Here is a 23,509-nt window from a genome sequence, read left to right as displayed (position 1 = left end):
ACAGTGCCAAGCTAAATGTCCGTCTGTTTGTTTCCTTTTGTCTCTCTTGCAGGGCAAGTGCTAATATATTATATTCCAAACATAGTAATAATCTAGTGCATTCTCAGATGCTCCTCTACAGGAAATAGTTAAAAATAGACACTCCTGCTAACAAGAAACTCCACCAAGCCAGGTTTACACACAGTTTGCATGGCCCTATGCTAATCTATTGAAAGGATTTGGTTTAACATGTGAACCATTCCATAAACAACAGTATCACACGCAGAGGACTGCTATACCAGTGACACAATTACCTCCATGCCCCAGCTATTTATTGAACTGAAAACATTCTTGTAGGAAATTCAGCTTTTAAAAAATCTGACCTTCAATGCCTCTGCCTTCTACTCACCACATTGAGACATACAGGCAGGCAAGCATGCATTCTTCCTTACTTTGTCTCGCTGTTGCTCTCATTAGCTGCAGCTATGCAGTCCTCTAGACAATACGACAGGAATTGTGTTAGGTATGCTGGAAGGACAAATGCAGCTTCCGCTGTCTGCCTTGCGTTTCTAAGACTCTTGTCTATTCTGGTCATTCATTCCAGGAGAAGAATGACACCAGCTTTTTGGAGCTAATCTTGCTTCTTCTCCTAGAGCAGTGCAGGAGGGGGCGGGAAGGGAAAGAGAGAGAGAAAGAGAGAGAGAGACTCCGTGATCTTCATGCAAACTACCAGCCCGCCTGCTGCCAGCACTTGCTACTCCTGCCAGGGATGACATTCAGGATACGGCAGTGGTTCCTCATTATGTAAGGCAGTCTAGGTCAAGTGTAGGAGAGAGACTACTGGCCTGAACAAGCTAGTGGGATTCCTGCTTCAGCTTAATGCTTCATGGGGGCATGGAAGTTGGATTAAGACCTTTTGCTGCATCTACTTGGGTAATTTTTTTTAAAATGCATGATTTAATGGTAATTATGTTGGGGGGACTTTTCCCCCTATACAAAATGACTGTCATTCGTGCAGTGGGATGCAAAGAAAAAACTGCCAGGGAATGGTAAAATCAGATCTTTTTCTGTGCTTGAATAAACATATCCATTTGTACTTGTCCTTTCAGCTTTGAGATACTTTGCAAACAAATAAATAATGTATTAGGGCTTGCTTAACAAACATCTTCTCTCCATGGGGGAATTACTGTTGATTTGACTGATTAAGCAATGAAACAAATCCTTTTCCTTGGAGGTGTTGCAAGAGAATGTTGTTCAGAATGGCTATTAGCTGTGAAAGATTTACTGCAACGTGTGGCTCTTTGCATTGCCTCTGACTCAAATCTATAAACGTGCTTCCTTCACAAGACAGCTGTTTTATGTCTGCATTTGTGCATGTACATGTCAGTGAGTATCTTCATTATTTTAAGTTACAACAAAATCTGTGAAAGACATTTGGCTAGCAATCACTGCCTGCCTGCATATGTTTCTACACCCTTCACATACATATATGGGTGTGCATACTGCGGACAACATTACCCACAGTGACTGCTCTGCAGATGTCCGGATAGAGTGCCGTTTGGTGGTGTTTGCAGCAGTAAGTGTTCTGTGTAGGAGAAGGGATGTTTCCATGTTAACCTGTAAACAAACCACCGAGGGCAGTGGGGGGATAGTGATCATTCATAGGATTTTATTACCAAGAACATGGTGTGGTGGTGGTGGTGGCGGGGGGGGATCACTCATTGGCTGCAGCAGAATAGGCCTGGATAGTAAAGAGCACAGTACTGATGCAGCAGTCTTGTGGATGGAATTTCAACTAAACTAGCTCATTTTCCGGGAGTGTTACCACTTAACAAGGCAGCATGATACATTTGAATATACCCTGAAGCTTAGAGTCTTTGTGCAGTACCATGGACAGAGACAAAGTGCTACTTGGACTATATTTAGGCAGAAGGGCGGAAGTTCCTTAAAAGAACTGCTCATCTGTGAAACAGATTGGGCATACATAGCCCAAATATATTCTTTAATTGCGTTTTTAAAACAGCTAGCTACGCTTCTGCATCTCAGAGGGGGGAATGTCTTCAGTCAGCATACTGACTCATTAAATTCTGCAAGCTCGCTACTGGATTCTAGAAAGGTTGACTGCATTCAGGAATATTCATGACTTTTTTAATGAAGAAACTAAGCATCTTTAGCACATGGAGGTTTTTATGGATGATCTGGTTTTAGCAGTGGGATACTGCTTGCTCATATGGACCTCACTTTTAACTAAAATAGTAAATGTTTTCATTGCTCGAGTGACCTTAACTATTCCTTTGTACCACTGAGCAAACAGTAAGCTGCCTGATTTCCAGGATCATTCTTTTTTGGAAAATATTTCTTTTGGCAACATGCAGATATTTGCATGATGGGTTTAATGCAGGGAAGGAGATGACATATCTTGGCAACCAATTACAAGTGTCCCAGAAATAAAACTTCCTTTCAAATCACAGATAGTAGTGTGTGGTTTAAAAGGGCAACTTCTTACAGATAGAATCGATCTCTCAAAAGCAAAAGGGCTAATGAGTTAGTTGTAATGAACACAGACTTGGGATAAAAACAAAGAAGGCACTTGGTCATATTATAGTGATGTACTTTTAGATCTGATTAAAGTATCTTACAGCCCAAACCTATACATATTTACTAACATGTAGGTCTGATTGGACTGCACAGGTCTTGAAATAAGTGTTCATAAGATTCCAGCTTTGTTTTGTTTTATTGCTACATACAGCATCAAATGGGGTAGTATCTTCTTTTTTATTGTTAACTGAGAATGAGGTAAATGACAGGAGGTTGTGGATACAGATTTCATTCCACTAGTCAGTTAAACCAAAGTATCTACTGCTCTAATTATATTTACATGGGAATATGTTTCACTGAATCCCACATAACTTTCTTCCAAATGAGTATGTATGAGATGGCAGGTTTAAAGATGCAATTAGCTGCATCTTTTCAAAGCCATTTCATTAAGCCAGCTTAAGTGTCATTGGTAGTTTGTGGAGAGCCGATCTGTATTAAGGATATGATTCACCAAAGGAATGTTAAAAACAAAAGTTCTGCCCCTTCTTTTACATGCAAGATCTCAGTCACTTCACTGTTTTGCATGTGAGTCTTAAAATAGAAATCAAACCTATTTCTCAGCCAACAAAGTCCAAAAAGCTAACTAGCCCATTCTTCATAGTATCCTGCCAGTGCAAGCCCAATGAAGGGAATGGAATGTCTGCCCAAGGATCATTTTTAAAGAGTCAAGTGACCAACATGGAAGAAAAAGTGTGGTAAATAATGTCTAGCCCAATTAAACAGGCAGTATGCCCAACCACAGTAAAGGGGATAATGCTAAAGTATATAGGCGTCAGCATAACCATGGTTGGGCCACTTTGGTTACCATTGGTTGTCATAAAATCTTATCCAATTTTATTTATTTTTACATTTGTATCTCACTCTTCTTCCAACGAGCCCAGACTGGTATACAAGCTTATGTTTATCCCCATAAAAACTCTAAGAGGTGGATTAGGCTGAGAGATAAGTAACTGGCCTGGACTTGCCCCATGAGTTTTGTGACTGAACGAGGGTTTGAACTTTGGTGTCCCCAGTCCTAGTCCAACACAATGCAATAAGGACATACACAAGAACAGCCCTGCTGGATCAGGCCCAAGGCCCATCAAGTCCAGCATGCTGTTTCACACCATGGCCCACCAGATGCCTCTGGGGAGCCCACGGGCAAGAGGTATGTGTATGCCCTCTCTCCTGCTGTTGCTCCCCTGCAACTGGTATTGAAAGGCATCGTGTTTTTGAGGCTGGAGGTGGCCCACAGCCACCAGACCAGTAGTCATTGATAGACCCCCTCCTCCATGAATTTATCTAAGCCCCTTTTAAAGCCATCCAAGCTGGTGGCCATCACCACATCCAGTGGTAAAGAATTCCATATATTAATTATGTGCTGTGTGAAAAAATACTTCCTCTTGTTGGTCCAAACATTTCTCTTCAGTTTCATTGGGTGACACCTGGTTCTAGTGTTGTGAGAGAGGGAGAAAAAATTCTCCACTCCATGCATAATTTTATACACCTTGATCATGTATCTCCGTAGTCATCTCTTTTCCAAGGTAAAGAGCCCCAGATGTTGTAGCCTAGCCTCATAAGGAAGGTGCTCCAGGCCCCTGATCATCTTGGTTGCCCTCTTCTGCACCTTTTCCAGTTCTACATTATCCTTCTTACGATACGGTGACCAAAGCTGTATGCCGTGCTCCAGATGTGGCCGCACCATAGATTTGTAGATTTGTAGATGTGGCCGCACCATAGATTTGTACAAGGGCATTATAATATTAGCATTTTAATTTTCATTCCCCTTCCTAATGATCTCCAGTATGGAATTTGCCTTTTTCACAGCTGCCACGCACTGACTCAACACTTTCAATGAGCTCTCCACCACGAGCCCAAGATCTCTGTCCTGGTCAGTCACTGACAGCTCAGATCCCATCAGTTTATATGTGAAGTTGGGTTTTTTTTTGCCCCAATGTAGGTATGAAACAGATTCTTACACTTCAGTGGAATTTAAATGGCATAATTCTGGAGCATGGCATTGGGAGACTTGCAATATTTGCAAAAGCCATTCAAGAATTTAAGCTGGGGGTCAGGGCAACTGCTGGATGCTGTTCACTATTTGTATGGCCTGCATGTTGGTTGTATAGCGGATGCACCCAGCCAGCAACTGAAATTGGGGGGAGTAGAATGGAGCAGGAGGCTCCCTCCTTGGCCATTGCTTGTTTAGTAATGACCTCTCCTCCATACAAAACATTGATTGACCTGGTTTCCATAGAATAATAGAATTTTAGAATTGGAAGGGATCTCTGAGGTCTTCAAGTCCAACACCTTGCTCAGTACAGTCCACCGCTAGGGCATCCATGTCAGATGCCACCTAGTCCCCTGATGCCAGCCCTGCCCCATAGCTCTTCTGAATATCAGATGTAGGGACCACAGCTGTAGCACTGGAGCCATGCATATGCAGTGTGTGAGTGAGTCACACAAGTGAAAATCAGTGTAGTGTAGTAACTACATAGAGAAGCTCTTCCCACGATCAAGTGGGAAGGGCTACTCTTTTGCAGGGAGGAAGCCCAAAAGCGCTCACCTTCCCATAGATGATCACGGACAGGGCTCCGGGCGGGCGAATTGGTGGGGCAGACAAGCGTTGACTTCCCTCCAGCTCTCCAGCTGCTCTCTCGGGCACTCCTGAGTCAGGCAAAGGGGAGTGCCGCAATCCAGCACCTGACCCTCGGAGCCCCAGTAATGCACTGCACTAGTGCACAGTACATTTCTGGGATCCCCCCTCCCTGAGTGTGCCCACTGTGGCTCACGCCCCAAACCCGGGTTAAGCAGTGGGCTACCTAAGAGGGATAGCCGCTGCGTCACCACCGGGAACTGCACAGCTCCCACCGGTTCACATGCGCAGCAGAAACTGGACTGGGCTCCCTTAGCCCAGTTTCTGCTGCGCATGTGAATTGCCTCAGAGTGTAGTAACAGACAGAATGGTAGACTAGGACTAGGGAAACCTGGGATCTGCTCAGCGACTCTGAGTGGCTTTGAACCAGTTATTATTTCTCAGCCTAACGTACCATGCATGACAGTTGTGAAGATAAAGTGCAGGGGATTATGTGCACTACCATACATTCATTGCAAGAAAGGGAGGATTTTTATATATATATATATATATATATATATATATATATATATATATATATATATATATATATATAGATTGATGCCTGAGATGATGCAGGAGCAAGCAACACTGGGTGGAAGTAAGAGAGCAGATAGACATGTTGTCAGTACTGTTAAGTGGCCTGCTGGGACTGCTTCTCTTCTCATGGGGCCAATGCAGTCCACCGTCCTGATTACTCATGCATTGTGCTGGGCAGGAAGAGGTTTCCCTGTCTGCATAGTGCAGTACCAACAAAAGTTGGTTTTACAGTAGGCAGAATGTGTGGCATAGTGTTGAGATGCATTTTGTTTTGTTGCCAGGATCTCTCCCCTCCCCCCCCCCCCAGATAAGGGATGTGCATGTTAGTCTCAGGTGGGTGTTGGGACAATCCCCAGGACTGGAAACTGGCAGTCGGGTGTTAGCTGCTTACTGATTGACAAGAGATTTGAAGGTAAGGCTGGTTTACTAGCCCAGTATCTTGGCAAGTCTCAAGGGCTCGTATTCAGGGCTATCAGTGCTCTGAGGGAGAGCTGGCCCAGAAACAGCCATATGTGAAAGGGTAGCCATGTTAGCCTGTTGTAGTAAAAGCTATTAAGAGTCTTGTGGCACCTCAAAGGCTAACTCATTTATCATTGTATAAGCTTTTTTAAAAAAAATTAGATTGTGAGCCCTTTTTGGACAAAGAAGCATTTTCCTATACCTTTTGTCAACATTTTTTTGTTGAAAAGTAATATATATTTATTAATAATTTAATGCTGCTGTTTATTTTGACAGAAGCAAACTTTATATGCATTCTGATGATAGGCCATTTTCTGCCTATGCACAGTCTGTCTTAGCAACCTATAGTAAAAGACTCTTTGCAGCTTTACCAGTTACTTTGGTATTAATTGTTAGCCTTTAGAGTAGCTTTTTAAGGGTTCAGTCCCTGGTTCCAGGTACAGCTTCTTTGCCTTTTGTCTCAGGTTGCAAAGCTAGAGAAGACTTTTGCCTGAGACCTAGGAAAACTATTGGCAGTACAGTCAGCCTTAGGCCCAGGGTGCCTTCCTGAAGGTTTTGCTGAGCTGAGCTTGGTAGGGGCCTGCATGAAACTGGTATGCCCAGTTTGGTTTGAGTCCAGATTGGACTCGAACGGAACCAGGCATGTTTGGTTTTGCCCCGCAAACATACCCCCTGGTTTGAATCGAATTCAAGCCAGTCCAGGGGTTCTAACCAGTTGTTTTTGTAACAACTCACCACCTCTGTGGGGTACTGCCACGGGGCTGGGGGTCTCTGGCAATTCTCCCTTTTTCCCCATTGGCCTCCCCCCAGTCTCCAATCAACCCGGTTCAGGCTGTTTTAGTCCCTGTGTGGCCTGTTCTGGGCCTCTTCATGCTGGCAGTGGCCATTTTGCAGGCTGGCGCACATGTACACTGACCATCTGCATGGCTGGGCCAGCTTCGGGACCAGGTCATGCAGATGGCCAGTGCGCATGTGTGGTGGCCTCCGAAATGGCCGCCACCAGCATGAATAGGCCCAGAATAGACCACACAGGGACTAAAACAGCCCAAACCGGGCCGATTGGAAACTGGAGAGAGGCCGGCTGGGGAGGGCCTCTCTCTGCAGAGACACTCGCTGTGGCCATGCTCCCTGCAGGTGGTGAGTAGTTAAAAAATATATTTTTATTTTATTAGAACTCCTGGACCAGCCTTGGGGGGTGGTGGTGGTGGTGGTTCAAGTTCAAGTCAAACCGGGTCTAGTTCAGCTCGAGGGCAAGCTGGGGGCGAGCCCTCAAGCCAGCCACGTTTGATGTTGGACCGGCTCAAACTCGAGCTAGTTTGCACTAGAGCTTTGGGCTCACTGTTTGTTGAGTGTGCTACTCGCAGTGAACTAGGGAGACGGATGGAAGGAGATGCTGCAGAAGGTATGTGAGTCTTCAGTGGGATCCCAGAACTGGAGTAGGAGAGCACAGGCAGCAAAGCAGCAAATATTTGAGAGGTAGCTCTGGGCCCTTTCCATGTGAAAACCTGGGATCAGCAGTAGGGCCTCTTATGCTACTAGACTTTGCAGTCCTCTATGAGACATAGAACCTGGCAACAACACTGATAAACTAACTGGAAGGTAGGATGCTATTTTTCCTAGGGCCGGGCCTGCCTAGCAGTCAAAATAGGCAATACTGGGTAAGAAAGTATTTGCATGTGCTGGTCTGAGTCAATATCAAGCCATTCCTTATAAACAGGTTTCAGTTTTGAGTTGAGTCTCCCCTCTAAAATGTTTAACCATAAAAGAGAAGGCAGTTTTAAATTCAGAAGCTATTCCATTGTGGAGTGTCCCATAGCTGAGCTCTGTCACATATGCAAATTGATTGGACTTTTCAGGGACCCTGACTCTGATGCCCAAGCAAAAGTTAGTCAAGTGTGCTTTTGCTAGCTTGTGTGTATGTGCACGTGCCAGTGGTTAACAACTTAGAAGACAGATTCAAAATTCAAACTAATCTGGGCAGGTTTGAATACTGGGCCAAAGCCATCAAGATGATGTTCAACAAGGGTGGGTGTAAAGTCCTGCATCTGGGTAAGAAAAATCAAATGCACCACAGATAATCCGAGAGATCTGGCTTGATGGGGGGGGGGGTTTGGCCCCAATATGCATCTCTTTACTCTTGCTAACAATGAACCGCATTTGCGATTTTGTTGCCCACTCCCCCAGTTTGGAGATATCATTTTGGAGCAACTCATAATCTGTTGTGGATTTCACTACCCTAAATAGTTTGGTGTCATCAGTTAGGCCACCTCACTGCTTATCCCAACTTCTACATCATTTATGAAATAAATTAAAAAGCACTGGTCCCAGTACAGATCACTGGAGTGCCCCACTTTTTACTTGCATCCATTTAGAGAACTGTCCATTTATGTCTACCCTCTCTTTCCTGTCCTTCAACCAGTTACTGATCTGCACATGAACCCGTCTTCTTATTCCATGACAACTAGCCTTTCTCAAGAGTCTTTGATGAGGAACTTTGTTGAAAGTCCAAGTATACCATGTCAACTGGATCATGTTTATCCACACACCTGTTGACACTCTCAAAGAACTTCAAAAGGTTGGTTAGGCAAGATTTACCCTTGCAGAAGACATGATGAGGAAAAGTACTAAATGTCATTCTGTTGAAATTAAAAGGACAAGTTAAGTATTGCCTAACTTGTCCTTTTAGTTTAAATGGGGCTGGATTAGAACCTGGCTGACATGATGAGGAAAATTACTCAAATTTTCCTCATCATGTCAGCCAGGTTCTAATCCAATTCATGGAGGACAAGCCTACCTCAGTAGCTACTAGTCTTGATGGCTACATGCTATCTCCAGGTTGGTATGCTTCTGAATACCTCTTGGAGGGTAACCATGGAAGGAAGTGGGGCATACTCCTGCTTGTGGGCTTCCCAGGAGCATCTGGTTGGCTACTGCAAGAAACAGGAAGCAGCATAGTTAGGCCTTGGGCCTGACCCAGAAGGTTGCTCTTAGGTTTTTGGTCCTGCTTATGTGCTAATCTGTGACAAATGAGAAAAAGGTTGATCAGATTAAATGAAATGGCTATTCTGGATTGCTCAGTGAAGAAATAGATTTTTGATCACAAGTCCCTACACCAATAGGATGAGCAAGAACTATTAACTGAGTACAGTATTTTATACTGCGATGACATTTCTTGTTGTTTGAATGGTATCTTTCACGGCTTTGTAAACGGCTTTCAACAGTAGAAAAGCAGCATTAAAAATTCTAATAAATAATGAAGTGAATATAAGATACAGGATTTCCTGCATGCAAAGCAAAACCACCTTGACAATGGATTCCTAACTTGCTATCTCAGCACAAAGGTCATGAAGTAGATGTGTACCAAAGACAGTACAGTCATTCTCTATCCAGTCCAAAGCTTATCAAGCTTCTTAACATATTGCACTTGTCCTACTCACAAAAGCCTTTTGTGAGAAGGCTCTGATGCTGCTGACCTGAGGCCTTTCAGCAATGCTAAACATTCAGCCCTAGGGTAAGAAATAATCTGAAAAGCAAGCAGAGAATATAAAGTAGTGGTGAATGATGACATTAAACCTCCTATGTCTACATAAGAGCCCATCAGATAATAAAATATGAAATTTCATTCTCACAAATAATTTTTTACATTTTAAAAAGGCAAGTAATAAATAAAATACATTAATATTGTAATATTATGGGGCAGTGATAACTTATGGGATTTTCAGTCTACTTTCCAGTAAACATATGAGATCACCCAGCAATTCCATGGGGGTGTCCCCCACCCCCATCAACTTCACAATGCCTGGACCAATATGAACCAAATCAGGTACAGTTGTAGGGACACATAGAGACACCTCAACGGCATAGTTTGTGATGATGTCATCCACCTCAGTTCAAGATAGCAGACATGTAAACATTTGAGGCTCAAGTGGGCTAACTTGTAAATCACCTAACTGATTTGAACCAAATTTTCTAGAGCTGTAAGGACACATAGGGATGGCTTAAGGGCATAGTTGTAATGATGTCTAACAATCCCGAATCAAGATGGCAGGCACATGAACATTTGAGACGTAAAGCTAACTTGTGGACCGTCCAACTAGTTTGAACCAAATTTGGTACAGTTGTAGTGACAGGGACACCTCAATGGCATAGTTTGTGATATATCCACCCCGATTCAAGATGGCGGACACATAAATGTTTGAGGCGCAAGTGGGCTAACTTGTGAACTGCTTAAGTGTTTTGAACCAAATTTGCTACAGCTGTAGGGACACCACAATGGCATAGTTTGTGATGATTTCATCCACCCTGATTCAATATGGCAGATGCATAAATGTTTGAGGCACAAAATGGCTAACTTGTGGACTGCCTAAACAATCTGAACCAAATTTGGTACAGGTGTAGTGAGTGACACACAGGGACACCTTAACACTGTGGTTTGTGATGATGTAATCCAACCCCAATTCAAGATGGAGGACATGTGAACATTTGAGGTGCAATTGGGCTAACTTGTGAACTGCCTAGACTACACATGGAAACAGGTGCTCCACACATGCTTCGTATTGCTGGTGCAGCTGCTGAGTCTGTGCACATGAAGTCCTTCCAAAAGAGCAGTAAACCACATAAGCGGGTCAGAAGTGAGACTAAATAGACTGGGTTAAGTCTACCCTAATCCCATCTCCTGGCTAAACAGTTGATTATCCCTGCTTTTCTAAAGGCCATTGTGTTCTTTGGATTAGGGGGTGGAGTATGAATAACCGTATGGCTGATGTGGCTCTCAGCCCAACTTAGAAATGCTGCATTGTTGTCATACATAAATAGTTAAAGACTGTGTCTTGGAAGCTCATCCCAAAATGTGCTAAGCATTGACTGTGCAGTATTAAGCAGTTCCACATTTTAGTCATTTAGGTCTAACTCCCAGTTCTGGTACGTTTTAAGTATTGGATAGATTTATATATTGTATATCAGGACAAGATTGTCAAATTTAACGAGTCTACATTAGAAGAGCAATATGTTGTCTCAGGTTGCCATTGTCTTTATACAGATTTGTCCATTGCCTTACTTTCACTTGTAAGCCCTGAAGTCTTTGTGATATGGATTGTGCCTGGGGAGCTTAAGTGGACATCATGGCTCCTCCTGACAATTTTTGTTTGTACTTAGTAAGGCATAAGAACAGCCCTGCTGGATCAGGCCCAGGGCCCATCTAGTCCAGCATCCCGTTTCGCACAGTGGCCCACCAGATGCCACTGGAAGCCACAGGGAGGAGTTGAGGGCATACCCTCTCTCCTGCAGTTACTCCCCCGCAACTGGTACCCAGAGGCACCCCACTGCCGAGGCTGGAGGTGGCCTACAGCCCTCTGACTAGTAGCTGTCAATAGACCTCTCCTCCAAGGCAGGACTTTGAATGAACACAACACACATCTTGGCATTGCCCTACTTCCTTTCTGATCATCTTATTTCCCTCTGTAAGGGATGAGAGGAAAGGAAGCACAGCTGAGTTCCAATTCTCACGGGATTTTCTTTTCCCACAAGAGACAGTAGTGTGGGGGAGGAGAAGGAGAGAGTTTGCTTTACAGTTTTCTATTTCTTCTTGTTCTTCTTACTTATTCTTCTAGTATAGATGAAACCTGGATTTTCAAAAGCACCTGCTTGTGTGTGTGTGTGTGTGTGTGTGTGTGTGTGTGTGTGTGTGTACAAGAAAGCAAAACTATTGTGTAGCATTTTCAGATTTAGGTTTTGTAACATTGTCATGTGTTTGTAAAGCTTTGTGTTTGGAATTACTGTAAGGTTTTTTGCTATCACATTTGGGACATACTATAACCAGGGGCGTATCTAGGGTGGGGCAGGCAGGGCACATGCCCCGGGCGCCACTTGAAGGGGGCGCCATTTCTTAAAATTAATTTTTTAAAAAAGCCTGCCAAAAACAAAATGGCCACCGTGCATGCTCAAATGGCCTCTGTGAGGCCCTAGGCCATACCAGGCCTCACAGAGGCCACTTGAGCATGCATGGTGGCCATTTTGTTTTCAGCTGCCATTTAAAAAAAAAATAATAATTTAAAAAATGGCCACTGCACATGCTCAAATGGTCCCTGTGAGGCCATAGAGGCCAGCAGGGGGAGGGGGGACCTTTGCAGACCCCCAGCCACGGCCTTTAGGAAGCCCCCCGAAGGGGCTACAGGTAAATATATATATATATATATATATATATATATATATATATATATATATATAATGTCACTGTACACATATTCAGATATGTGACTTGTATGTGACCTTCAGACTTGTATTTTTCAGCTGGTAAAGTTATCTGAAAGATGGGTGTCAGATGTTTGGACAGGGGGCACAATTTCAATGCTTGCCCTAGGCGCTATTTTCCCTAGATATGCCTCTGACTATAACTCTCTGGATACTTGGAAATGTATGAGTGTGAGAAGTGATTATAGATACATAACATGACATAATTGATATGGATATGATTGATAACATTTAATTCCAAAGGTATTTTAAGTATTGTTGGTTCTCTACTTAAACAGTGGGAAATCTGTTGCCAACAAATCTGGTTGTTAGAGATAGCAATAACCTACACATTCGGCAGAATTGCATCGCAAGTCTTCCCTGGACTGTATCATTCAGATGATAGGCAGTACTGGTGGTGAGGTGTCTATAGCTGTATGATCCCATATCAAAAGTCTGTCTAGATAGTGAAAACTATCATATTGGAGAAAGGGATTCTAGGCTAACTTGTTGTGCCTTCACACAATGTACAATTCAGTTTTGGAATCCACTGCCACAAGTTTAGTGATGGCCACTTGCTTAGATGCCTTTAGAAGAAGATTATACACATTTGTGAAGGATTGCTATATCAATGGCTATTAGTCTTGATGGCTATATGGGACCTCCAAATTCAGAGACAGTATACCACTGAACAACATTTATTTGAGACAAACAGCAGGGGAGTGCTGATGATTTCATGCTCAGTCTGTGGGCTCCCCAGGAGCATCTGTTTGGCCACTGTGAAAAACAGGATGTTGGAAAGATGGATCTCCTGTCTCATCCCATGAACAACAACCCACAAGGTCTAGAAGATGTCCAGGCAAGGCAAGGCAAGTTGCAGCACCATGGACAGCTCCATGGGACCAGTTACTCTGACCATGCTCAGACGTAGACTGAGCTTTTAATAGCTCTGAGAATCCCTCCCCACACTCCCAGGCCCTGACTTTCTGGAGAGTAGACTTTTTAATGAGCACCTTCTGACCCAGAGTCTGGCATTTCTCCTCTCATCCTGCCTAGCCCATTGCCAGTGTTGGCCTGCAGGTAAGAGGGAGTGCAATGATGTGGGAGGAGTCAGCTCTTCAGGGAATTCAGTTCAGAAGGTGCTGTTTCAGGAAGGCTTGGACTCTAGAAGTAATATTATGAGGGGCTCCTGTTCTGGGCTTTCTTCAAGCTCTGGACTGCTGTCTGTGCCCAGTACTGGCTCTAGTGCAGGCCCTGTCTCCTCAGGGTCACACTTAGTCACTACTTGGGCAGGGGGCCGGAAAACCTTTTCATCTGATCCAGCAGTACTTGTCTTGTGTTCTTTTCTCTGATGTTCCAGTTTTCAAGGTTCAGGCAGTTGTTTTCAAATATGCAAATTCTCCCACCTGTAATCAAATGTGGAACAGTCCAGAAAAAGCTGTCATTCTGCATTATTCTTTCAGAGATGTGTGTACTGCTGTCCCAGAACAGCAGAACTGGAGTAGATCTAATAGGCCTAAGTTATGAGAGGGTAGATTTCAGTAGAACATTAGGAGGAACTTCCTAATGGTAGAAGTTCAACAATGGGACCAATTACTTAGGAGTGGGTGGATTCACCCTCCATGGAGGTTTTAAGCAGAGACTGGTCAGCTATCTGGTGGGGATGCTATAGCTGTGGGATTTCCTGCATCAGGTAGAATATTGGACTAGATGACCTGCATGGCTCCTTCCAACTCTATGATTATTCAAGGCCACCTTGATTGTGCCTGATCCCGGCGACACCTCAGCGGCAAACCCGCCTCTGAAGCTGCCCTCTTAAATGGTGTTAAGAGAGTGAGCGCTCTTTTAACCCCATTTTCTGATCATGTGCCAGCCCTGGCTCCTTGCAGCCAGGGCTAGCAAACTGTGGGTCTCCCAGCCAGTTTTGGGGAGAGGAGGGGGGATCCCTTTAATGTACTGTGCACTCACACAGTGCATTATGGGAGCTCTGGGAGGGTGGGGTGATGCAAGGCAACATGACCCAGCACCCCAACCCTCTGAGCTACTGGCAGAAGCCAGTAATCATCTGGGTGGGCATTCATCCACCCAACAATCAAGAACGGATCATCTGTGGAGAGGTAAGCTTTTTAAGGGTTCCTCCCCGCTGACGCTGTAGCCCTTTTTCACCAATTGTGAAAAGGGGCTCTTCATGTAGTAAAAAGCAATAGAGAAAGGAGTTCTATAAAATAATATGGAAGGAAAATCCTTTTTAAAGTGAGGAGCCATGTTTAGTGACTTCTGAAACCATTTGAATTGTTTACTTTGCTTGCAGAGCAATTGAATACAGTTGGGCATTCAAAAGGTGAAACGTATTGCTTCAAATAATGGAAGAGAAAAATAACTGAAAAGACAAATGTGAAAATTCAGGAAATGCTCTCGTTTTAATTAACCCCTTCTAGTTTGGTCACTTCTAAAAGCATATCTGGATTGTGACTTGATGAAAATGCTTGTTCTGCTGAAAAGGCTTTTTAAATACCTGACATGTTGAGTATGATTCATTCATTTGGCCAGTAGATGGAGCTGCCCTGTTAAAATGATGGGTTCTTTTTCCCCCCTTCTTTTCCCCCACTTTTTTTTTTCTCAAGCTATTTGCTGATTTGTATTAGGTACCATAGAGTGAGCCTTAGAACAGGAAGCCGAGGCTGAAGCAGAAAGGATACTGCAGAGGTCTCTCCCTCCCTCCCTCTCTCTTCCCCCCCAATGAAAATGCAGCAGTTTTGAATACTTGGAAATCTTTCGGAACTGGCAATCAGAGGAACTGGGTTGGATGGCATTATATTACAACTGTCATTGCTGGATCCTTTTCTTTTGCACAATATGTTTATAATGCTTGTTAATTATCAGGTAAGAGAACAGAATATTTTCTTGTAGAGACTTCGTTTTATTCAGTTTCCTTTAAAACCTTATGGAGATGCTTACTCTGTGCATAGCGTAGAAAAGGGAATTCAGCTGGGGATTTGCTAAAATCTTGTAGAGGCTGGAATTAGGCTGGGTTTTGCAGCACAGCATTTTGTTGCAAGCCGGGTTTCACTTACCTTACATTTTCTGGGTGCCTGCCAATTTCTCTGGTTATTTGCCTATTGTTATTGTCACTGGTGAGATGCTCCGGATTCTCATTTAGGAATGTTCTCCTTTCTTCTGGAGGTCATATTGTTCCTTAGTGTGAAGGATATTCTAGAGACTTATATTGAAGTCGAGTAGCAAGGCAGAGGTGTTGCCAGAGCCTAGTACTGCAGGGGTGAAGAGCTGTCCTCACCCGAATCAGATGGAAGCTCCCCATTTCACAGGCCCAATGTCTTTTCAAGGTTTATTTGTGAGATTTTCTCCAAGGTTTATTGTTTTCCCCTTTTTTGTTTTGAGAAGGCGCGGGGGGGGGGGAGTATTGTAATGAGATATACAGCTGACAAGCCTCTAGTTCATATAAAGAACATTTTTAGTGCTTGTATTGCAGATGCAACCCTGTTCATAATCTGAAAAGGCTTTTTTAAACAGTGTAGAGAATGTGCCAGGTGAACAGTCAGTCCTTTTTTCAGAATCTTTCCCGAAACTGATTTGTCCACTGCTTATTGTTTGAGGTTTGTGCTGAACACTCATTCAAATTCATCTGGCTTGAGCTTCCCCTGTCCCATACATAGCCCCTTTTATCTGATGAGAGACTTTTGCTGCTGAATTCATAGCCTAGACATCTTGGTTGGAGTATTTGGGTGGGTACTCTAAGGTCATGATTGCAGACGTGTGTCCAAAGGCGCCGATTTCACAGGTGTGATTTTGGCCTTATGGGATCAGCAGATGCTTTGCATCCCTCACCTCTGAAAGGTAGTGGCTCTGCCTCTTGAATATGAAAGCACTGATTATGGCTGGTCCATGCATGAGCACATCATATAAAAGAAGCAGAACATTGTAAAGACTGGTGACACTTAACTCCTGCAGATGTTTAGGAAAGCCACGGGCCTTCGTTTGCTGCACTGTTCTCGGGCAGGTTACATCAGTTTCTTTTCGCTCAGTCAAATACTGTGACTTACTTCATTGCTGTCAAATCTGTGCTACCATTGTGTTGAATCTCCCACAAGTCCCAATAGGGCTAACCTACATGATACCTTTCCCCCATGCCAACCTTCTTCCCATGCAGTGAGTCTTCTCACCCCAGTAACATTTAGCATGGCTTGTCTTATGGATATTGTTGATTGTGTGGAGAGTTTCCTTGCTTGTGCCAGATGTTCTTGCAGGCATCCATGGTTGGCAAATAATCTCTCCATGTGATCTAGAGTTTCCTCTTGGTAGACCACCTAAGGCATTGCAGGAAGAGGAAGAGAGTCATTATATGGAAGCATCTTGCCACAGGGAAAAGTCAATGTGTAGAACAGCCCTTCTTCTTGCAATGGTGGAAAGAGACAGTTTGAGCCTATGGGGCCCAATCTACTGTGCACTGTCCCTTGTTTCAACTCTTTGGATATGAATGAGGAGCACTGAGGAACAACTGTTGGGCACATTGTGTTTTTGAACACACATACACCTTAATCTATTTTGTCCATTGGTTCTAAGCTATAAGAGACTCCTTTTCTATTTCTGTCACATGTTTGGTTACATAAAAGAGGGCAGCAATACTGTTGAGTTTGTTTTTTAAACGTGTTTCGGTTTTGATTTATGGTCTCGGCTAAACAGGACTATGTGAAAAAAGGAATTGGGGGGGTGGAAAAGCAGAAGAATCCATATTTATACAGGAAAAGGACATATGTTTTAAGGACACAGACCAACTTTCTCTGATGGTTCACTAATCTTAATCTGTAGACCTTCAGGGTTACCTCTCAATCTAGCAATGAATCTGTTCTGGTAAAAATTATATAAACAATTTCATTTCAGAATCTACTTTGAGAAAAAGAAAAGGTAGATTAGCTCTGCAATTTTATTTGCAGGAGAAAATATCTGCTCTGTATGTTAACACATCTGAAATTAAAGTACTTACTCTGAAGACAAGGAAAGTGTTTTTGAAGCCTTTGCATTCTGTGGCTGGTGATTCCCCTATGACTATCTGGTACTTAGTGCCAGCTGGATTTCATCCCATTCCTCATTCCCAGGAGAGCCATGCCCCTAAGGCAGAGCTGTCCAACTTCAGCCCTCCAGCTGGTTTGGACTACAGTTCCCATCATCCTCAGCCACAGTAGACAATAGTGAGGGATTATGGGAGTTGCAGTCCAACATCTGCAGAAGGGCCAAAGTTGTGCAGCCCTGCCCTAAGGTCTGTCCTCAGTCAGTTCATTCAGCATTTGTATAACCTAATCTTGTAGTTTGTTCCATTGGTCCATCATCTTTGCTTTGGAAGGCTTATACCGTCACTCATCCATTTTCTACCTATCTCCTCTCATGCTGTGCCAACTGTCCTTAAAATAATACAAGACCTTTGTTAGCTCCCCTATATTCTCCACTTCCAACTCTCCATTAATTTCAATATGTTCCTTCTCTGTAGGACAAGGCTTAATATGCTTTTTTCATGCCTATCATTTAGTCCCAAATTTCTCTTTGTTTGTTTAAAATATTTATATCCCGCCCCTCCAGTACACTACTGCTCAGGGCAGCTCACAACATGAATAAAGTAGATACAATATAAAAGAATAAAGTATTAATAAAATTAAACAAGTTAAAAGACCAAAGCTAAAACCACATTTAAATGTTTCAAATTTTAAAAGTTTCAAATTAAAAGTTATAAGTAAAAAGCTAAAAACTAAGAACTAAAAAAACCTACCAGTTATAAGCAGCAGATAAAGCATTAAATATATATTAGATGCATCTTTGAGTGCTTTTTAAAAACACTGAGGGAGGGAGGAGCATGGTGAAGCTCTTCCAAGAAGGCATTCCAAAACTGAGGGGCCACAACTGAAAAGACCCCATCTCTAGTCCCGGCCAACTGTATCTCTGTCAGGGCCTGAGATGCCAAACTCTATTCAGCCCTATTCAGACATTATGTTCAACAAAAGTACAATCTGTGTACAGGAAACACACATACAAATCAGGGCACACACAGAGTTATTCACATTACATTCATTCACATACTACATTGACACACATACAGTAGTACACTTCCAATCTGTATCCTGCATCCTGTACCCAGATTCATTTTTAAGATGAATGCGTACAGTCATTCACACGAAAACATGTACATGTGTATACACACCTGAATATATATGCAACGTGATGTCTGAAAAGGGCCTATGTAACACTTGTTTGTGAGCTTATGATAAACCAGACTTCCTTGGTCCATTTTCTATTATATGTCCACTAGCCAATCACTCATTATCTCTTCCTTGGCCTCCAACATTTACTTTCATTTTCTTTATGCCTTACATGTGGTTGCAGAATGCCTTACTCGAGCTCATGTCCAAGGATAACAAATAGTGGCTAACATGATGAGGAAAATTACCCAAAGTAGTTCCACTGACATTAAAAGTATAAGTTAAGCATTACCTAACATGCCCTTTTCATTTCAATGAGACTACTTTGGGCAATTTTCTGCATCACGTCAGCCACTGTTGACAACGCCAAAGCCTCATCCTCATACATGAATAGAAAGCAATTCCTCTGCGCATGGGGGAGGGGCAATATTTCTTTGTCAAGAGCCCAACAACTTTGCTAGACATTCTGCAGAGGTCGTGGAGGGCTCCCCCTGGAAGTGGGGCTGACACTCCCCAGGGGCCAGCAGAATATCCCATGTCGTGATTTATTTCTTGGCCAAAATAAGTGTGAATCAGGCCAATAAACAATAACTTTAAGACACCTTTAATGATTTGGTCCACATTTTAAAACTGAATTAGCTCAATACCACAGAACTTAGCTACTATCATGTTAATTAATGGGAGAACCTAAAACCAAACTGAGATCTACATGTAAGCAATAGACATTCCATTCCACATTGTCTTGAAGCAATAACAAGCAATGACCCATTGTGACTGAGAAGATAAGTGGAAGGAGGTTTGCACTTTTTGGTTATGAGTGAGAACCCAAATTATCACATGCGTAATGTAACAAGTGAACTCACTCTAAAGTCTATTTGGGGATATTTAAAATGCATGGTAGCAGAGTGTATTCCAATCTAGTCTCCCATACGCATTCTTGCATATTTTTCTTGATAACTCTTGGCCACTGTTTAAAGGCATTTGCTTTGAATGTTTTAATTACCTTTTACAATGCTGAAGGCAGTACAAACCATGAAGAAGATGCTGAAAATATGGCAGTCTTCATTCTCTAGTAGATCTAGAACTACAAGCAGATGTGACTTAAAAGACAAGTATCAACAACTTTACTACTGTAGTACTGAGCAATATTATATTCCTAAAACATACTACACACACACATACCATAGTGAGAGCTGGTCTTGTGGTAGCAAGCATGACTTGACCCCATAGCTAAGCAGGGTCCGCCCTGGTTGTTTATGAATGGGAGACTTGATGTGTGAGCACTGCAAGATATTCCCCTCAGGGGATGAAGCCGCTCTGGGAAGAGCAGAAGGTTCCAAGTTCCCTCCCTGGCTTCTCCAAAATAGGGCTGAGAGAGACTCCTGCCTGCAACTTTGGAGAAGCCGCTGCCAGTCTGTGAAGACAGTACTGAGCTAGATGGACCAATGGTCTGACACAGTATGTGGCAGCTTCCTATGTTCCTATGCTATTTATCTAGCCCTCATAAAATTGCCATTGATGCCTCCTCCAAACTGAATTTAATTTATATAGCAGTTAAAATATTGGCTTGAATCCGAAAGTACTCTTGAACAAGTAGAAGGCACTACAGTACCTGGATTCTACTTTCCTGCTACAGCACCTACACAGACATGACCCTTCCTATCCCATTCTAGGGGTCCCCCAACCCTCAAGAGTGGCTTTTTGGGTGGCACAGGGGGCTGTAATGGAGACAAGGAAATCCCTGTTAAATCCCATTTACATATCTTAGGATTCAAGCCATTGTCTTTTCTCCCATTGAGCACCTCTCCCTGTTACAAATGCCAATGAATTTGTCGCGTATGTTCTTTCATCAGCTTATTGAGAACTGGCATACTGGTTTACATGGCTGAAGTGAAATCAACAGTCATCTCTAGCAAGCTGAGATGAAATTTATCATTTCTTCATTGTCTTGGCACAATTAACATGAAACACTCACGACAATTTAAATTGGCCAAAAATCTTCCAAAGATAGCTATGATTTAATAACTGTTAATATGAATAGTTGGGTAAAGAACTTGGCATAAAGCTTTAAAGCAATGCACAATTACTTATGTGAGAAAAGGACACTGTAGGCAAAACAGAATACAATCAGAGCAGGGGCGTAGCAAGGTTGGAGTAGGCCCAGAAACAAGATTTTAAAATGGGGCCCCCACCCCTCACTGAAGCCCAGCTCATGAAGTAAAGAAATCTTAAATGAGGCTGAGTAGTGGAAACGAAAAGCAGAGTAAAATGTACATGTCATTTACTGGTACTAGAGAAAGACATGCTGTTCTGTCTTAATACTCACATGCTCCATGTCTTAATATGCTCCAGGTCTTAATACTCACATCAATTTTGGAGGATGAATACAACTGAAGGAAGCCCGGGCGGGTGCATGGCTGGGGGAGTCAGTCATATGACTTGCCTCGGGGGGGGGGCAAGGCAGTGGGCCCCAGACAACTGTCTCCCATTGCCCTATTATAGTTACACCTCTGAACCAGAGCACTTCTTATTTTAATGTCCTGAGCAAATTAACATGAGACAAGCAAAAGGTGAACAAATATATAGCAAGTGTCTGCAAAATTATCTTTAAGGTTCAAGCAAAAACACTATTTCACTTATTATTCACTTACACTATTTCACTTTGATGTTACATAGTATAAGAACTTACATTGTGCTGATATAGAGAAACTGCAACAGTCAATCACAAACTAAAGAACTAGGTGACTTCTCAATAATGTAGATATATTTTTCTAATACATTCCTTAGATAACATTAAATACCTGAATAAAGAAGCTAAAAAGAAACATGGTAAAAAAATCAGTTTAGCTCAGTGGCATAATCCACCTTGAAATAGATTATAAATATTTATTAAGAAGAGATTCTATACTTTCATAGAGTACTGCACTTCATGGGAAAACAAGAAAAGAGCTATAGAGGTATTGGAGAAGTAGAGACCTGAAATTTAAGGGGTAAAAATACCAGTGAATGGAAAGAAAACCTGAAGAAATCTAAATAACACAGCATTTGATACACCTGAAGCTCATTCTCACAACCAAGAATTAGAGGGTAGGAGGTAATTAAGCTAGCTCCGGTTGATTGTGAGACATGGGATTCTTGTCTACGCAACCCGTTCAGACATGGGTAGCCCAACCTTTTACCTTGCTTTTTACCAAGGAAAGACAAAAATAGCAGCTTTCCTTCCTCAGTCATTGATCGTGTGAGACTACTGTTTTAAACAGTCCCTGCCAGCCATGTTAGAGAGTGCTGTGGCTAGAAGGGCCAAGCAGAGGAGAGCTGTCAAGTGAGGGCTGCCTCTCTACTGGGAGCACAATGCATTATTATCCTTCGATCCTTGGAGGGATTCTAAAATGGGTATCCCAACTGCCTTATTTGTGTGTGTGCTAGGTTTGCAGAGGCAAACTGGGGCTCTGCTCATTTGTGAGGATCAGGGTAGGAACCAAAATTGCTCTCAAATGATCATGTGAAAGACCTTATTAGCTATAGCATGGACACCCCATTAATAACTAGCTCAGTGAATACTAAATGGTGGGAATGTGTTTGAAAATGTGTCTATAAGGAGAAGCTGTAACTGAGTGGATGGGCCAGCCCTGTTCTTCCTCCTCAGCTACTTTTGCCTGCCCCCCGCCCCCACTTACTTTCTCATGGTCCCTGCTTCCTCTCGCTATACCTTCTCTGCCTCATCTGTTTCTTTACTTTGGGCCTGTGCTTTCTTCCATTCAGTCCTAGTTGGCTATATCCATCCCTCTGGCCATGTTAACGGGATGCCAACCAAATGGTAAGAATATGTATGTGTATGTAGTCACTAGGAGAAGCTGTTGCTAATTAATGCTTGCTACAACTTTCATTACATGTGCTCATCTTGTTTGTTCCACCTTTCTTCCCTCTTTTAAACCACTTTATCTAGGACTGTCAATGTTTTTTCTCTATCAGAATTGTAATTGCTGCTATTTTTTATAATTACTATTACCACTTAGAGCTCAGTTTTTCACCCATGCAAATAAGTGTGAACAGAGGGAGTTGATTGGTGTATTGGCTGCGGATGTCACAACATCCCTTAATTTTACCTTCAGATAGCTTTTGTTATAAAATAATATTTGTAGGTGAAGGGGATGTTTTAATGCATTTCTTGCAGGGTGAAAGATTGCAGGTTCACTAAAATACAATTTATTACTTTCACATCTCTCTCAGCTTTCTGACAGTACAGCTCCTGCCTGTGCTTATGAAGCAGTTCAGTAGGACTATGGTGACAGACTCCCACACAGAGATCTGGAATACTGCAATTATAGAAAGTAGAAGTTGTATAGGAGTCTGATATAGTTTCAAGGTAGCTCTCAAGCCCCTGACCGAATAAAAGGAATCACTGTTGATGTGTTTTACATGATTCTCTTGCCTCACGTGCCTCTGTCCCCTCCCCTACAATCATGCTGTAGGGAACATGATTTTTGGACATGCTCCCTACAGTGATAGATTTAACCCTGTTTCTGATTTCCTTCCTTCAACCTCCAAAAATCTCTCATCTTGCCTCCATCTGCTCCCCACTTTCATTTTCAATGGACATACCTCCTTCTCTCAACTCATTTTCAGATAAGCATTTTAGTTTCTCCCACTGATGTTAAATGAGAGCTTTCCCCCCACTCCCAATAATTAATAGGAGCAGGATTGGGACTGGGGTGGGGTGGGGGTTAGGGTAAAGCCCCCACCCCACATCCCCAATCCACAGGATACCAGCCAATCCAGCTAGTGTTAACTAAAGAAGGAGGAGATGCATCAGGCTGATTACACCTAAAAGGCTACTTGTATCCCTAAATTAGGAGGGTCCAGTGTGGGCATTACAGTTACTACA

General features: G+C 42.8%; 1 protein-coding gene and 1 long non-coding RNA gene across 5 annotated transcripts in view; one reads left to right on the top strand and one right to left on the bottom strand.

Moving 5' to 3' along the window:
* The first annotated feature begins 773 nt into the window (after positions 1-773).
* Positions 774-23,509, top strand: part of LOC128331014 (sodium channel protein type 1 subunit alpha) — a 179,336-nt gene continuing 156,600 nt past the window's right edge. For all 4 annotated transcript variants that reach the window (XM_053264397.1, XM_053264383.1, XM_053264404.1 and 1 more), the window contains exon 1: positions 774-912. The gene's annotated coding sequence lies outside the window, so the exon portion shown is untranslated. The remainder of the gene's footprint in view (positions 913-23,509) is intronic.
* LOC128331099 (uncharacterized) lies at positions 15,318-20,982 on the bottom strand. The gene is made up of 3 exons (XR_008310272.1): positions 20,951-20,982; positions 19,628-19,708; positions 15,318-16,743 (listed from the first exon to the last, which is right to left on the bottom strand). It is a non-coding gene; the product is annotated as an uncharacterized LOC128331099 (long non-coding RNA).

The sequence above is a fragment of the Hemicordylus capensis genome, chromosome 1 (assembly GCF_027244095.1).
Source record: "Hemicordylus capensis ecotype Gifberg chromosome 1, rHemCap1.1.pri, whole genome shotgun sequence".
Classification (NCBI taxonomy): Eukaryota; Metazoa; Chordata; class Lepidosauria; order Squamata; family Cordylidae; genus Hemicordylus; species Hemicordylus capensis.
The sequence above is the reverse complement of the archived record's forward strand: the minus strand, read 5'-3'. Positions and strand labels throughout refer to the sequence as shown.